At 43.4% G+C, this 17077-nt stretch overlaps 2 long non-coding RNA genes across 2 annotated transcripts; one reads left to right on the forward strand and one right to left on the reverse strand.

The window, feature by feature from the left end:
• Positions 1-1995: 1995 nt before the first annotated feature.
• LOC144364830 (uncharacterized) lies at positions 1996-10287 on the forward strand. Its single transcript, XR_013422907.1, has 2 exons — positions 1996-2101; positions 10140-10287. It is a non-coding gene; the product is annotated as an uncharacterized LOC144364830 (long non-coding RNA).
• LOC144364831 (uncharacterized) lies at positions 2812-16774 on the reverse strand. Its single transcript, XR_013422908.1, has 3 exons — positions 16623-16774; positions 15744-15909; positions 2812-4399 (listed from the first exon to the last, which is right to left on the reverse strand). It is a non-coding gene; the product is annotated as an uncharacterized LOC144364831 (long non-coding RNA).
• Between the last annotated feature and the right edge of the window lie 303 nt (positions 16775-17077).

A 17077-nucleotide genomic window follows, 5' to 3' on the forward strand; every position in this document is an offset into this window, starting at 1 on the left:
TGGAAAAGGTGCAGAATGGGCATGTGGGGGGAGCTCCATACATAGTTTAGGTTTAAATAATGAAAGAGATGTGCTAAGAGGTGGGGCAGGAACGAAAAGGTGCAGTTTAGCAGACTGAGGAAAGACAGGGAAGGGGGTAAAGAGGTAGGTAGAACTTTGGAGGCAAAGGGTGAAGGGGTACAGCTGGGGTGTGGTGTGCAGGACCCAGTCTGAATCTTAAACATGGGGAATTCCTCTCAGGCACCCCTGTGCATTTGAAGGCCCTGGCACTATGTGCAGGCTAGAGTTGGAGCTGTGCTCTGAGGGTTTGGGGCAGGCAGGGTGCGAGGGTGGATGTGCTGACACATTTTAATTTGCTTCAATTGGGATTGTATTCAAAAGATTGCTCCCCAAGAATAAAAAGGAAAAGTCAGTGTCCAGAGCGCTTAGCTGCCCAGGATGCTGTAGGTGCTGAAACTTAGAGAGAATTCTAGAAGCTTCCTCATCTCCCAGTCCATCCTTCTCTAGCAAAGCCACCTCTCCCCACTAAGAGATGGCCTTACCTGTTTTCATATTCTCTCTGGTGCTCCTGGTCTCTCCTCAAGTATAATTCCAACACCCCAATGCCATCCCCATTACCGCACTGGACTCTGCCCAGAGAAAGGTGGCACCCAGGGGTGAACATAGCACTTGGTATCAAAAGATCTGGATTCCCACGGCTAGCTGCATGATCTTGAATAACTTGTATTAGCCTTCATCTCCTTGTCTGGAGGGTAAGGATTATAGCAATATCTGCTTCTGAGAAACTGATGTGACTCCATTTTTGAGAAACCAGCTTCTACCTCAAGGTCTGTCCTAAGGAAGGGGGAGTGACCCTTGTCCTGGGAAAAACCTACAGAACCTTTCTAGGCACATACCCACCCTGCTGAGTTGTTTGTCTGCAAATAATAGGAGAGATCTGTGGTGCCAGGTGTCCCTGACTCAGTTAGGCTAGGTGAGGACTCATAGCAACCTTCTAGCAACCTCCAATCAGCATGAAACAGGGAAAATACCTGGGATGCCAGATGACCCCCAGTAGTTTATGGTGGTTGATAACATGTTGGGAAATCATGTAGTTTAGCACGTACACCCCTCCACCCCTCGTGGCTTAAACCTCTGGTACTAACCAATCACCCCTACTCAACTTGTTCTGCCAGTGAATGTGCTAATCAATGTTAAGAGTTGTTGTTTGGGCTGGGGATGTGGCTCAAGCGGTAGCGCGCTCGTCTGGCATGCGTGCGGCCCAGGTTCGATCCTCAGCACCACATACCAACAAAGATGTTGTGTCCGCCGAAAACTAAAAAATAAATATTAAAAATTAAAAACTTCTCTCTCTCTCTCTTTAAAAAAAAAAAAAGAGTTGTTGTTTGACTTTCCTGCGGTATGTCACTCCCTGGGACCGCTGCGTCGAGACTGGTTGTGAGTCCAGGCATCGGATTCAGCTCCTGGAGGTCTATTGGGATCCCACAAATTTGGCATTATACTTCAGGAGTTTCCATAGAGCTAGTAGTGCACGTCTGTAATCCTAGCAGTTTGGGAGGCTGAGGCAGGAGGATTTCGAGTTCAAAGCCAGCCTCAGCAACTTAGTGAGGCCCTAAGCAACTCAGTGAGACCCTGTCTCTAAATAAAATATTTTTAAAAAGGGTTAGAGATGTGGCTCAGTGGTTAATCCTGGTTCAATCCCTGGTACCCCCCCCCCAAAAAAAAAAAAAAGTTTCCATGGGAATCAAATGAGACAATCTGCTGGAAGACCTTTGGGATTATTGAAAAGTCTCCTCTCTTATCTGGTTTGCCTCTACCTTCTGCTTCTCTTCCTAGCCTCCTGGTTCCTTTTGCTTCCTTCTCATTGCTATTTCTTTCCTTTCAGCTTGGGCCTAGGGCAGTCTCTGGAAAAGGCGGGGAGGGGCGGTGTGTGGAAGAGAAATGGAAGAGTGGCTGGAGAACTGATTTCAAAATCATCTAGGCTGTCAGCCATGACTCACATCTCTCCCTATCTTTGCTTCAGCTGACCTGCCAGAGTGCCCCAGGGTGAGGGACTGTGCTGTGAGCAGCTGGGACAGCAAAGCCTTTAGAGCCTTCAGCAGTAAGTACAGCCTGGGGAGCCTTTTTACAAATTGGAAAGAAGCAGCTTCTGTGCTGTCTCCTTGGCCAGGGGTCCTGCCAGAATGCCCTGCACAGCTATAGGCAGGAGTCCCCTCTGGAACCACCCACTGAAAGACTATGGGGGCAAACCCCATGTGTGTTGGGGTGGGGAAGGGAAGGACAAGGATCAGAGAATAGAAGTGACAGTCTGCACCAGGGGGTTTGGGGCAAGAGAAAAAGGGCCTCAGACCCTGGTCAGCTCCTAGGAAGAGATCAGGAGGGCTAATTGTCACAAAACCCAGGGAGGATGACTTTCATGGAGGGGCAGTCCACAGGGTCCGATGAACAAAGTGATGAAGGACATGGATGATGAGGGCAGGCAGACACTTGAGCAGAAGGATAGAGCCAGGAGGAGGGTGGCAGAGGACTGAGGAGGACGAGGCAGTGAGTGTCCACATAGGGACAGAGTTTGCACTGTGCTTTCAAGAAGTGTGTCAAGAAGGAAAGGAGAAAACAGGAGGACATCTCATTGTAGTGGCGGAGAGGGGATGGCAGTTTCCTTAAGCTAGGAAAGGACCATGTAGTCAGGCCTGTGGCAGTTACCTCAGCAATGATGACAGTGTAGTTGCTGCTGTTACCGCTGTTGACCGGTGACGAGTTCTTGCTCCCCGATGTTGAAGAATAACACCAAAGAAGCACGCCGAGGCAAGGTCAGAGTAGAAATTAGAAATTTATTAAAGGACAGAAGAAAAGACTTCTCCCGGAGGAAGAAGGGGACCCAAGAGGTGGAATCCGTGGAAGTGCGGTTGTTTCCCCTTTTTATAGTTCTTTCAGTGATGGAATGTAGGTTGGAAGGCCGGAGGGGTGGAACACAGGTGAGCCAAAGAAGTAATCTGGGCATTTCCGAGTCAAGTTTGCTGTTCATTAACATTTCTTTGGGATGGGCTGTCTTCAAATCTGTTGGGGGCTGTTTTCTGGGCTTCATTAACATTCGGAGAGTTGCTCAGCTTTTCCGGAAATTCATTCTCAACATGGCCTCCGTTTTAGATTTCACTCGATATTAGACCCGATTTACCTAACTACACTGACTACCTAACTTTAAATCTGGCTTCACTGCTATGCTGGATAGAGTCCAGAGAACCAGAGACACCAGTAGCAGTAACCACTATCTAGCCCAAGAATCTTGGGGGAGTGACATTGAAGCTGAATCTTGAAAAGTGATAGTACTAGTAGGTGGCAGAGCTGGGATTTGTTCCTGCCTCTCCTCCAATCTCAAGAATAGGCCTGATGCTCAGGTGCCTGTGGATCCACCCACAATGCATAAAAGGATGTGTGAATAATTCTGAGATCCCACTGAAGGTTACACAGTATGGCTTTATGATGAGACAACCACATAAGAAATACTCTGTATCCTAAGGGAGGGAGAGGAAATGGTGGGCTTCCCTGAGGTGAGAGAGCAAGAGTCTGAACTTCAAACACTGTTGAAGTGGCTCACACTGGGGCAGGCGGGTGAGGAAATGAAGGAAATTAAAAGATCTCAGTTGAAAAGGAGGAGTACAGGCACTCATGGGGGCTCATGTGACTTTTGTCAGCCAGGGGTGGTTGTGCATCCATCTAGTTCTAGCTACTTGGGAGGCTGAGGCAGGAGGAACTCTTGAGCTAGGAGTTCAAGGCCAGACTGGGGCAACATAGCAGATCATCTCCAAACAAACAAATGAACAAACAAAGAAGCTGTGGAATATTAAAGAGGGATTATCAGAGGAATTTGGGGTCAGAACTGTCATTCAAGAGGGGGCTGAGTTGGGCACGGTTGTGCAGACCTGTAATTCCAGTAGCTTGGGAGGCTGAGGCAGGAGGATTCAAAGCCAACCTCAGCAAAAGTGAGGAGCTAAGCAACTCAGTAAAACTGTCTCTAAATAAACTACAAAATAGGGTTGGGGATGTGACTCAATGGTCGAGTGCCTCTGAGTTCAATCCCCAGCCCCCCGAAAAAAGAGGGGGCTAAAGGCCCTGAAAACCATGGAGTTAAGGATCTTAAAGAAAAGAGAGGATGGGAAAAAGCATAGACTTTGGAGTCAGACAAAGTTTGAAGTCTAGGTTGAAGCCTAGTTTGTTTACTTGTTGAGTGACCTTGATCAAGTTGGGTACCAAGTTAGTGAGTCTTGTCTGTTTTGCAGGGCACATGATAGGGCCCAGGTACAGCAGGTGCTTTCCAAGGGTACTCCTCTGCCCACTTCTTCTGGAAGAATCACCAACCTGGAGGTTGAAGTCCTTTAATTTGTTTCCATTCCTCGGTGAGCTGGGAATACAAAGACAAATAAAAATAGACAATAATAGCTGGACACAGTTGTACATGCTTGTAATTTCAGGTACTGAGGAGGCTGAGGCAGGAGGATGTCAAGTTTGATGCCAGCTTTAGTCACTTAGTAAGACCCCCATCTCAAAATTTTAAAAAGTAAATAACTTTTTTGAGATCCCATTGAAGGTCACACAGTGTGGCTTTATGATGATGAGACAACCTGGTCTGATTCTGGTGGCTGAGGCAAGAGGATTGCAAGTTCAAGTCCTGCCTTGACAACTTAGTGACACCTGTTGCAAAATTAAGACTGACATGGATGGTGCATGTCTGTAATTCCAGGGGTTTAGGAGGTTGAGAAAGAAGGATCACAAGTTCAATGTCAGCCTCAGCAATTTAGTGAGACCCTATCTCAAAATAAAAAAATGAAAAGCACTGGGGGTGTAGCTCAGTGGTAGGTGCCCCTGAGTTCAATCCCCAATGCCAGGGAATGGGAGAGACAATAATAAAGGAGATTATTAGTGGGGAGAGATAATTGCATAAACAAAATACAGTATGATTGGTTCTATGAAAAGATGCAATATACTGTCAGAGGATAGAGTAACTCTTTTAATTTACTATTTGTAAGGCACCTGCTGTATGCCAGGTATATTCTAGACTCTGGGGATACAGCAAAGAAAAACCAGGATGAAGTTGCTGCTCTTATGAAGTTTTCATTCCAGGTGCTGAAGAATGGGGGTCATGGAGGTGAACTCATGGAGGAGGAATGCTTGTGCAGGGCTTAAAATAAATGATAGCACCAGGCATGGTGGCACATTCCTGTAATCCCAGTGGCTCCGGAGGCTGAGACTGGAGGATCACAGGTTCAAGGTCAGCTTTAGTAATTTAGTGAGGCCTTAAGCAACTGAGCGAGAACCTTTATCAAAATAAAACATAAAAAGGGCTGGGGATGTTGTTAGGTGGTTAAGCTCTGGGTTCAATCCCTGGTACAAAAAAAACAAAAACAAAAAAAAAAGTAGGAACTTTCTGGAGAGACACAGGGATTAAGAGGAATACTTTCCAGATAGAATGATCACCAGCACTGTAACATGATATAGCACCCAACAGTATACGAACTCTTCTGTTTCAGATCTGTATGTCTTACTGGTCACTGGATATTATCCCTAATCTTATTCATATAACTCTTTAACCTATGATCTTCCCACGTCTGTTATTATTTTTTGCTTTCTGCTTTAAAAAATTTTAGATTTATTGAGGTGTAATTTGCATGCAGATCATTCACTCTTTTTAGGTATACAGTTCAGTTGGAATTTGACAAATGAATGCAGTTGTGGAACTGCTACTAAGATCAAAACAAAGTTCATTTCATCACGTTGATGTGTTTTGCCACATTCCTTCGAGTCAGTCTCTCACCCCCTGCCTTCAGCTCTGGCTATTCCTGATCTGTTTGCTGTTCCTGTAGTTTTTCCTTTTCCATATTATCTTATAATTTGAATCATTTGGTGTGTAGCTTTTTTTTTTTCTTTGACTCCCTTAGCTTAGCATAATGTTTTGGGGATTCAACCTATGTTGTTGCAGGTATCACTAGTCACCCCCCACCCCTTTAAAAATTGTCCTTTTTGTCCATTTTAGGAAGTTATTCTAGTTTATTCATTTACCACTAGATGGATAATTGTGTTCTTCTAAATTTGTAGTTGTCATGAATAAAGCTGTTTGTCTTTGTGTGAATGTATGTTCTCATTTGGATAAAAAGCCCAGGAATAGTTTGCTGGGTTGCACAATAAGGGTATGTTTACAAGAAACTGCCAAACTATTTTTTTCTTTCTTTCTTTTCTCTTTTGGTACTTGGTATTAAACCCAGAGGCACTTTTCCACTGAGCCATATCCCTGGACCTTTTTTTTTTTTTTTTATTTTGAAACAGAGTCTCACTAAATTGCTGAGGCTGGCCTAGAATTTGTGATCCTCCTGCCTCAATCTCCTGAGTCTGGGATTACAGGTGTGGGCTAGGATCACCCAGGTATTATTTCTCCTCCTCCTCCTCCTCCTCCTCCTCCTCCTTCTTCTTCTTCCTAGGGATTTAACCACTGAGCCATAATCCCCAGCCTTTTTTCTTTTATTTTTTATTTTAAGACAGGGTCTTGCCAAGCTGCTTAAGGCCTCCCTAAATTACTGAGGCTGACCTCAAATTTGAGATCTTCCTGCTTCAGCTTCCCAAACTGCTGGGATTACAGGTGTGCACCACCACACCTGGCATACTACAGCCTTTTCAATGAATTTATCCTTGTATCTCAGTTCAAATATTGCTTCCTCAGGAAGTTTATCTAATGCCTTCAAGTTAATGTACTCTCATAGGATCACGTTTCACTAAAAGTTATTCATATGGGCTGGGGATGTGGCTCATAGTGGTAGCGCGCTCACCTGGCATGCGTGCGGCCCAGGTTCGATCCTCAGCACCACATACAAAGATGTTGTGTCCGCCGAAAACTAAAAAATAAATACTAAAAATTCTTTCTTTCTCTTAAAAAAAGTTATATATAGCAGTTTGCATTTATATTTGCATTAATCAGTTTTTAAATTCTTTGTTTCTTTCTTTCTCTCTCTCTCTCTTTTTTTTTTTTTTGTACTGAAGATTAAACCCAGGGGCACTTGAACCACTGAGATACATCCCCAGCCCGTTTTTTTTTTTTTTTTTTTTTTTTTTTAAGAGAGAGTGAGAGAGAGAGGGAGAGAGAGAGAGAGATTTCTTAATATTTATTTTTTAGTTATCGGCGGACACAACATCTTTGTATGTGGTGCTGAGGATCGAACCTGGGCCGCACACATGCCAGGCGAGTGCGCTACCACTTGAGCCACATCCCCAGCCCCCCAGCCCTTTTTATATTTTATTTTGAGACAGATATTGCTAAATTGTTTAGGGACTCGATAAATTGCTGAGGCTGCCTCAGCCTCTTGAGTCACTGGGATTATAGGTGTGTGCCACTGTACCTGCTCTATTTATTTATTTTTATTTTGTTGTACTGGGGATCAAATCCAGGACCTCATGCTAGGCAAATCCTCTACCCCTGATCTACATCTCCAGCCTTTCATTAATGTTTATTATTTAGCCACTTTCTTTTTCTTCACATGGATATAACTTTTTATTTTCATTTTAATATTATTTTAAAATACATAGCATCATATTTGTAAGTGAATTCAGTACTTTTATTTTTTTTATTTTTGCATTCTCTTTTATTCAGTCACTATCTTTCTTGCCAACTATTTCACAAACTCCAGGGGTTATGTCTATTTTGCTTATCCTTGTTTTCTCAGTACCTGTGCTTATTAGGTGCTCAGTAAATATTTGTTGAATATATGAGGAACCAATAAATAGTGGAGAAAGAGGCAGGGGTTGAAGCAGGAAAGTTTGTGAGCACAAGGTCAAAAAGGGCCTTGTCAACCATGAAGACTTGCAATTCCCTGATTCTCAACTTTTGTTTTTGGGATGCAGGTGCTCAGATGTGAATAACCACCAGTTGTACAAATTAATACTCTCTGGAGTCTGTGCCTATATATCTAATATGTTCCGTAGGAATATACCAAAGTCTGAGGGCCACTGTTTCAGAATCTGTGGAGACACTGAGGCTTAAAGTAAAGAATTGTCATCATTGATGTGGATGCAGTGATGTACACCTGTCATCTCAGTGACTCTGGAGGCTGAAGCAGGAGGATTGCAAGTTTGAGACCAGCCTCAGCAACTTAGGTCCTAAACAGCATAGTGAGACCCTGTCTCAAAATTAAAAATAAGAAGGGCTGGGGATGTAGCTTAATGATGAAGTGCCCCTGGGTTCAGTCCCCAGTACCAGACCAAAAAAAAAAAAAAAAAAAAAAAGAGAGTTGTCATGATCAGAATTGCATTTTGGGGGCTGGGGTAATGGCTCAGTGGTAGAGCACTCACCTAGAATGTGTGAGGCCCTGGGTTCACAGTGCCCCATAAAAATAAATAAATAAAATAAAGGTATTGTGTCCAACTACAACTAAAAAAAAAAAAGAGAGAGAATTGCATTTTGGCAAACTGGTTCTAGCTAGCTTAGATTTGAAGGGATAAGAGTAGAGGTCACTTACAACCCTCTACCATTAATAATAAGCTAATAAGCTAAGAGGGAATCCTTACTACATAGTGGAAAAGGTAAACTTAGAGAAATTCCGAAGATGGAATTGGCAGGACTTGGTGTCTAAGTGGATGGAAGAGACAACAGTAACTGGCACATACTGGGCAGTGAGGACAGGCCAGGCTTTACCTCTATCACGTTATTTAACCTCATAACTGTTAGCCTGTTAACATAGCTATCGTCTGGTTTAAAAGTTAAATCAAGCTGACCCCATTCTACCCAGATGCCTCCCCTGCTCCCCGTTCCTTCCAGCAAGAGCCCACTCCTATAGAGGCTGACACCGGCACTCTGATCACAATGCTCACAGATGTTAGCCTACTTTCCACGTATATGCAGAGGCTGCCAGTGCTGGGAACTTGGCAGCAATGTGCTTGCCCCTCCTGCCCTCTCCCCTTGTGGTTTTTAGGAGTTTGAAGCTTGTTTTTCGCCTGCAATAGCAAGGGCTAAGCCTGCCCATAATGCATAACTTAGATTCTGACTTATAAAAAGTAATGCTCAGAGGAGGTTGCTGCTGTTTCTCTGCACAGAGGTAGCCTGTCAAGTTTCTGACAATAAATCTGCTCTTTGCTTGGCCTTGGTGTGTACGAGTGGTCAGTCCTGAGCCCAGTTTCCTTTCATTGGAAAGCAAGATCTCCTGACGATCTTGCTCTCTCCTCAGGGGAATCAGAGCTGCTTTGGACCCTAACCGGGTCCCAGATTTTTGACCCAACTTACTGAGGCCATCACCAAATATACAAATTTAATGTCAGCAGCCCTAATGGAGGCTCCTTCCACACTTTATCTGTGGATCTGCACCTGACAACCACAAGAAACTCAGACAATTGAAGAAGGGTCTTGAGTCTCCTCAACAGTTACCTTAGATAAGGTTTTCTTCAACTGGGAGGATAAAACCAAAAAGAAAAGAAGAAAACAACTTTAAATATCAGCTCTTGGCCTCCATAATTCAGGGCTAAAAACCAGGACCCTGTCTCCTATGTAGACAGCCTGGACACTGGGCAAGAGCCTGCCCTAACCTGAGGCTTCCCACTGAGCCCTGTCCCCAGTGTGAGGAATGGAGATACTGAAAGGTTGACTGTCCTCAAGGAAAACACCCCTCCTCTCAAGTGCAGCCAGTTTCTTAGGTCTCCTAATACATCAAAGAGCCTCAAATTACAGGAATAATAAATAGTCAAACAGCAGATAAATATTCCACTTCTAATGAGATTTTAAAGACATAAGAAGCCAACAGGCCCAAAAGTATTCAACTCCTCCCAGCCTACAACACAAAAGAATGACTTCAAAACTCTCTCTCTCTCTCTCTCTCTCTCTCTCTCTCTTTCTCATCCTCTCATGCTGAAACAATTAACAGAAAAATTCTCTCATGTTGCTGAACTGAAATTATTAGTAGCTATATTATTTTTTTCCTGGGATTCTTATTTTTACAATTCTATATTTTGAGTTCATAATTTTCATCCTGTGCACCTAAATTAAAATTTCTGATCAGACCTGTTTTATAGAGGTCAATTTACAAAAATTGACTCTTTTTTTTTTAAAGAGAGAGAGAGAGAGAGAGAGAGAGAGAGAGAGAGAATTTTTTTAATATTTATTTTTTCAGTTTTCGGCGGGCACATCTTTGTTTGTATGTGGTGCTGAGGATCGAACCCGGGCTACACGCATGCCAGACGAGCGAGCTACCGCTTGAGCCACATCCCCAGCCCCCCAAATTGACTCTTAATCTAATAAATTTCAAAAGTTGTAAGGCCTTTACTTGTTGTTCTATGTACTGACTTGTCCATTGTGTCAGAACCAACATACAGAGAGCTCATAAACTAAAATTAAAAAATGGATCCAAATACCTTTGATTTATATGATTTAAAGGTTCAATGTAAGTTGGGTAGACAAACAAAAATAAAGATATCTTTAAAATTACTTAACCCAAGTCTCTCTAGGTGGTCAACAACTAATGAAATGTTAACATCTATAAAATGACTAATATCTATTGTTTCTAAGACTTCTCTTCAACAAGGGAAAAATGATTTATTTTAATATTAATATATTTATATTAATATACAAGTGTATTTAATACACTTGTCTGATATCTTTTTTTTTACAGTAAGTAAGTAAATTAAGCTTAACATGTATTAGATTTGACACGTATGGAAGTACTCATAAATGTGTTGTTAGAGACATCTGTTAATCTACAAAATTAATATGCTAACTATTAAATATAACATCAAATACTCTTAGCTCCTTAAAGTCCATATAGTAACATTATTGGTGTTTTCATAGATTGGTAAATGAAAAGGGGGATTAAAAAATGCTCTGTGTCATTACTTAAAATAAGATTACTAAAAATTTAAAGTGCCAAACAGGTGTAATTCTATATACTTGAACATTGTGTTTTCATGAAATGGTAAACAGATGTAATTCTATATACAAAGGTTTATAGAAGATTTCTATATACAAAGGCCAAAAGCTTTCAAGTGTGTTTCAATTAGACTATTATAAATAACAAAATATTCCTTCTCATTAAAATGAAGTAATTTATCTAGATTGAGAAATTTATAAGAATTGTTTCAAAATGTAAACATAAAAAGGGGTTAATAGAAAAGAGAAATTAGAATTTCTAGGTATGAAAACTAAAACAAGAGAGTTTAATTGAGAAAGAACGTCTATGTAAAGAATTGGCAAATTTCAAGAAGCTTAATTATTTTTGTGTGTGGAATAATCAGTCAAAGATATTCAAAGTTTTTCTCTAAGGTCAAAATGTTAATGTAATGATGTAAAACAGAATTTAATCCAAGTGTTAAAGTAACAAGAATTTCTTGAAACATTAATTTTACTCTTAACATTGTGGCTATTAAGTTTTTTCTTTTTCTTTTTTTTTTTTTGAACCCAGGGATTGAATTTAGGGGCACTTGACCACTGAGCCACATCCCCAGCCCAATTTTATATTTTATTTAGAGACAGAGTCTCACTGAGTTGCTTAGCCTATTGCTGAGACTGGCTTTGAACTCGCAATTCTTCTCTCAGCCTCCCAAGCCGCTGGGATTACAGGTGAGCGCCACTGCACCTGGCTGCTATTAACGTTTATTCTGTAGAGCAACTAATCTTAGAAAGATTAAAGTTTATAGGACTGCGGTTAAACAACAGCGATTATTTTGGAGTATTATACTATGTTACAAAGTCTAGGTTTTTCTTTAAGAGCTAAACTTGATTAATATAATGACATCAATATGATTATGGTACTAATATATTAAATGTATTCATTTCTTCCAGGTATACAAGTCTTTAAGGTAAAAAGGTTAAAAATAAAAACAAAAGCATTTTATTGAACTGGTATTCTCCAAACTAAGGTTATCTGGTAGACTTATAAGGATAACAATTTTTTTGAAGATTTATTTATGTCATTTAATGTTTTATGACTAGATCTGTTATCAATAAGATTTATAAAGTTTGATGTTACCTTTTACATTGGAATAAAATTTAAATGTATTTTTAAGTTAATGAGAGACTAATCTGTTTAAAGGTTAATATTGTAAAACACAGAAACATTTTGCTACTTTTCCACAAAAAAGATTAAAACTCTCTCAACCTTTCTTTAATTCATGTTTTAAATGTAATGTCATGGGCTGGGGATGTGGCTCAAGCAGTAGCGCGCTCATCTGGCATGCATGCGCCCGGGTTCGATCCTCAGCACCACATACAAACAAAGATGTTGTGTCCACCGAAAACTAAAAAATAAATATTAAAATTCTTTCTCTCCTCCCCCCCCTATCTCTCTCTCTTTAAAAAAAAAGGATTTAAAAAAAATTTAAAAAAATAAATGTAATGTCATATTGTTAGCTGACATTCATGTGGACTCAGGAAACACTATATGTAAACTTTATAAAATGATATTTAAGGAAGAGACAAAAATCACCTTCACAACTAAAACACTTTACCTAAAATTCATCAAGAGCCTCATCCTAAGATAAGGCCCATCTTATTACATGTTAAATGGCTCAAAAAACAGGTCAAACTTCAACTCATTTAAATTTATGTCCAAAAGAGTAATGTTTATTGTAAAGATTACTGTAATTTGAATTAGTTATAATATATAAGGCAGCCAAAATTCAACATAGCTGTTACATAAACTAGACATTTTTACTCTTGTTAATTTCATTTTGTATTTTCTTTGTAAACTTTATGACTATTGCTTATTAATGTTTTACAGACTGTGGGCCCTTAAGAAGTCCCTACAAATCTCTCCATTCAAACTTATATATGGGCATCCAATGATGCCACCCACCATACGATCCCAGCCCCCAACTATTCCACCACACCTTTAAACCCCACAATCAAAGTCTACCATTCCTCAGCTTTGGGACGGTTCCTCACCATGGCAACCCCACACTTTGTAGAGACCCTCCTAAATGGTGCACTAGATAAATGGATGACATTTATTCAATGTCAGAGACTGTTGCTTAACCACTCTCCATTCATCCTCCCAAGGGCCCTCAACCCCACCTCCCAGATGCCAGAAGATGATCCCTATGAGCCCCTCCGCGACTGTGAGGGTGTACTTGACCAGGTGAGCTCAGGAAGGCCTGACTTGACCCATGTTCCTTTGGCTGAGGCTGAAGCCGTCCTGTTTATGGATGGCAGCAGCCAAGTCATAGATGGGGCTCAGAAGGCTGGAGCCGAGGTCACAGCGGAAACAGAAATCATTTGGGTTCAAATACTCCCCACCGGGAACCTCAACCTGGACACAGCAGGGGAAGCTTATTGGCCTTATACAGGCTTGAAGGTGCGGAAGGTAAGAAAGTAAACATTTACACAGACAATAGATATGCACATATGAATGGAGCCACCTACAGGGAGGGAGGTTGCTAACTGCTGAGGAAAAGCCCATAAAAATAATAGCACACACCAGACTAGGAAAGCCATTAACTTACTAAACTCAAACAAAAGCTCTCTGGCGACTCTTCCTCTTCCTCTCTCACCAGCCTGTGGAACCCTATCCTTACTTGGGTCTTACCCCTCCTGGGACCCCTCACTGCCATTTTTTTTTTTTTTGCCTGGTTTTTGTTACCAGGTGTTTTTAAGTATTAACCATTATGGAAACCATCATGGCAAGGATCAAACCTTCACCAACCGAAGAGTCAATCAGATGCTCCTGAGAAGACATGTTCCCACCAGAAGAAACACCCTTCTAGGACCTGCCTCTGCCTCTGTCTTAACCCCCATTTAGCAGGAAGCAGCTACAAGAAGAGTGACCTTCGCTCACCAGCCCTCCCGCCCGCCCCCCACCCCCAAGCCTCTTATCCAAACCAAAAGGGAGGAACGTTAACATCCTCAGAACCTGAGGTGATGCCTGGCTTCTTGCTTTGGAGATGCAGTGATGTTGCCCAGACAGGAAGTGTGAGAGAATGTGAGGCTTGGAGGGTGACGTTAGGTAATGACTTCAGTTTGGAGCCTGTATTGGTTTAGATGTGGCGTCTCCCAAAAGCTCACATGTGAGACAATGCAAGAAGGTTTGGAGGAGAAATGATTGGGTCATAGCCTTTACCTAATCAGTGAATTAATCCCTGATGGGACTGACTGACTGGTAACTGGAATGAAGATGAAAGGAAGGAAGGAAGGGAAAGGAAAGAAAAGAAAAGAAATGGGTCTGTGGCATCCATGAGAGTTGGATTTTGACCTGGGAGCCATCATCCCTAAGAGTGGATGGGATTGCCTAGAAGAGGAGGTGGAGACAGATTCCAGTACTCAAGGCTGAGACTCCTAATCTGGGCCTTGTGAGTGGATTTCCCTGAGTCCATGCCCCTTGAATTGTACAGGAGAAGCTAGGCAGTATGGGGTTGTCTTTAAGAGTCTCAAAGGGATGTAAGACCCATCAAGATTAAGGACTATGGATATAAGCACCAGGTATATATAAAAGGATTCAATGAAGAGTAGGAAGGGGTGACCAGAGAAATGGTTAGAAACTCAGGAGATGTCAGGAGACTAAGGTTGAGCAATTTAGCTAGACCCTGACTCAAAATTAGGACTGAGGATATAGCTTGGGAGTAGAGTGACCCTGGGTTCAATCCCTAGTACCACCACCAACAAGGTCTTCCTGAGTTGCTTAGGGCCTTGTCTTTGCCGAGGCTGGCTTTGAACTCTTGATCTTCCTGCCTGAGCCTCCCAAGCTGCTGGAATTACAGGTGTGTGCCAATGAATCCAGCTACCCTTCCTTTGTTTTAAGGAAGAAGTGTTTTGAACATGGATGTAAGTAGAAGAGAAAAATCCCGCCTGGATGTGGGTGGGAGGAGCACAATAAGAGAGAGAAGACATTGACGGGCAGGCTCTCAGAAGCGGGATTCAGCACAGGTGGAGGGGCCTGTGCCTGGGCCGAGGGAGCACCACCTCCACCCCAAGAAAGAAGCAAGGGCGGCAGCGGAGATGTGTAATAGGCAGAAGACATTATTAAGAATGTGGTGGCAGCAAAGGGGCCCCTCCAGGCACCAGGAGTTTATGACTGTGGTGACTAGCAAAGAGAAGGAGCAAGGTGCCATCCGTTCTCATTCCCATTGTCCTGAGCTCTTCTGTTCTGAAGCTTTTACTGTCTTTCTCTAGCTGGGTCACCCTCATTCAGGAAGCCTTCCCTGACTGATACCGCCACTTGACCCTCTTCCAGAAGCTGGCTCAGTTCCCCACTCCTCCTTTCCTCCAGCCCTGAGGCCAAGAGCTCCCTGGGTTTGTCTGTCTCTAAGCAAGACTAGAACTCAGGTGTCTATAAAGTGGGTGACTTTACCCTCAGGACTGTCCCTCCCCAGTTCTCAGGTCTGGCTTTGCCCACAAGGGGGTGCTAGGTCAGAACAGGCCTAGCTGGCATGGCCTGGGCAGCAGGCCCAGGTGGCAGGCTGGCAGGGCACTCATGGCTCCGCCCCTGGCCTGGACCTTTGCTCCCAGTCCTAATGGCACTGGCCTTGGTTACCATGGCTGCATTTAGTTTGGGATAAACAAAGCTCTTCCTCCTCCTGTCCAGTTTACTGACACCCAACTGTCTCCCCAGGGAATGGGCTGGAATTTTAAGTGTCTACTCACTCCCTAGGGGAGGCCCAAGGACGATGAGTCACTGGATTTTGGCCCCTTTCGGCCCCCTCACTGTTCTCTGGCTTTCTCTGCGGTTTCCTCCCGCCTGCCTCTGTCCAGCAGGAGTTGGGGAGGGGTGGAGGCTGGCTCTGGGACTCACCTGGGGTTATCAAATTGTGGCTGGGTGGAAGGGAGAAACCTTCCTGTCCTATTTCCTGGGGCCAACAGCAATCCTCTGGATCTTGGAAGAGAGTAACATGTTTTTTTCTTCCTTTATCTCCTGCATCCTTGGGGTCCAGGGTGAGGGAGAGGAAAAGATAGGAATGCTGGGGAGAAGAGATAGAGATCAGAGTAGAAAAAAGGACTCATCTGATTAGAATTGACTTTGCAAAACTTTTCACTCATTCATTTATTGAATCAAAGAAGTTCTTGAACTTGGGCGCTGAGGGAAGAAGGAACACTGTTAAAGACATGACCCTGCCTTTGAAGAAGCTGCCTTCATACTGGAGGGCCTTGGACTCAGAATCTGGTGCCCTGCTTTGAATCCTGATCCACACTAGTTACTCCTCTGAGCCTTGGTCTCCTTACCTGTACATAAGGATAATACTACTGAACTCTTAAGGCCATTGTGAGGGTCAAATATGAAAGAATGTCTCATTAACAGTCTCCAGGCTCAATATATGGATCAGGTTTACAGAAAGGGAGGGGAGCTCGGACAAGCCCACAGGAAAGTGGAACCCAGCCCAGGGGTGTGACAAAGGCCAGTTCTTAGGGTCTCTGTGGGAGCGGTCACTTACTGCAGAAATGACTGGGGCAGGATTCATGGGGGAGGTGCCTGCTGTGTGACTTTCATTCAGTAAATGTTTGAAGACTGAATGAGGTGTGCTGGAGCCAGGGCCCAAGGGAGGGATAAGGTTTCAGCAGGCACAGGTGAGGAGGAGGTGCCACCAGAGGGAAGGACATAGCTCCAGGGGAGGGGGAGGGCAGCTGGTGCCAGGTGGGGAAGACTCAGCCTCAGCCGACAGATGAGAAATCTGACCTTTATTCAGAAGGGACGGGAAGCTTGTTGCTGGGGAATGGCAGGATCAAAGCAGCATTTGTAGAAGATCTGCCCGGCTGGGCATGAGGCAGGAGAGGACATCTTGGAGCAAATGGGGAGGTGAGGGAGGAAAGGGATACACAGGCCAGGAGGGAGAGTGTGTACGTGTCTGGAAGGTGCAAGGCAGGTGATGATGTCATCCCTGCCCCTGCAGGGGGGCTGCTTCACATTAGCAAGCTCTAGGGTAGGTGCCAGGTTTCACCTGCCTGTGAGGAGGAACAGGCCTCTTGGCAGAGGTGTGGGGAATTTCTAAGGGACACAGAGACCAAGGGAACAGTGCCTTCTTTTTCTCTTTCCTCTCCAGCCAGGGCCCAGCTCAGAGTAAAGGGGTGGGTGCAGAGATAGGACCACAGCACTGGGACTAGGACCTAGTCTTCCTTGTCCTCTAAGATAGA

The sequence above is a fragment of the Ictidomys tridecemlineatus genome, chromosome 6 (assembly GCF_052094955.1).
Source record: "Ictidomys tridecemlineatus isolate mIctTri1 chromosome 6, mIctTri1.hap1, whole genome shotgun sequence".
NCBI lineage: Eukaryota > Metazoa > Chordata > Mammalia > Rodentia > Sciuridae > Ictidomys > Ictidomys tridecemlineatus.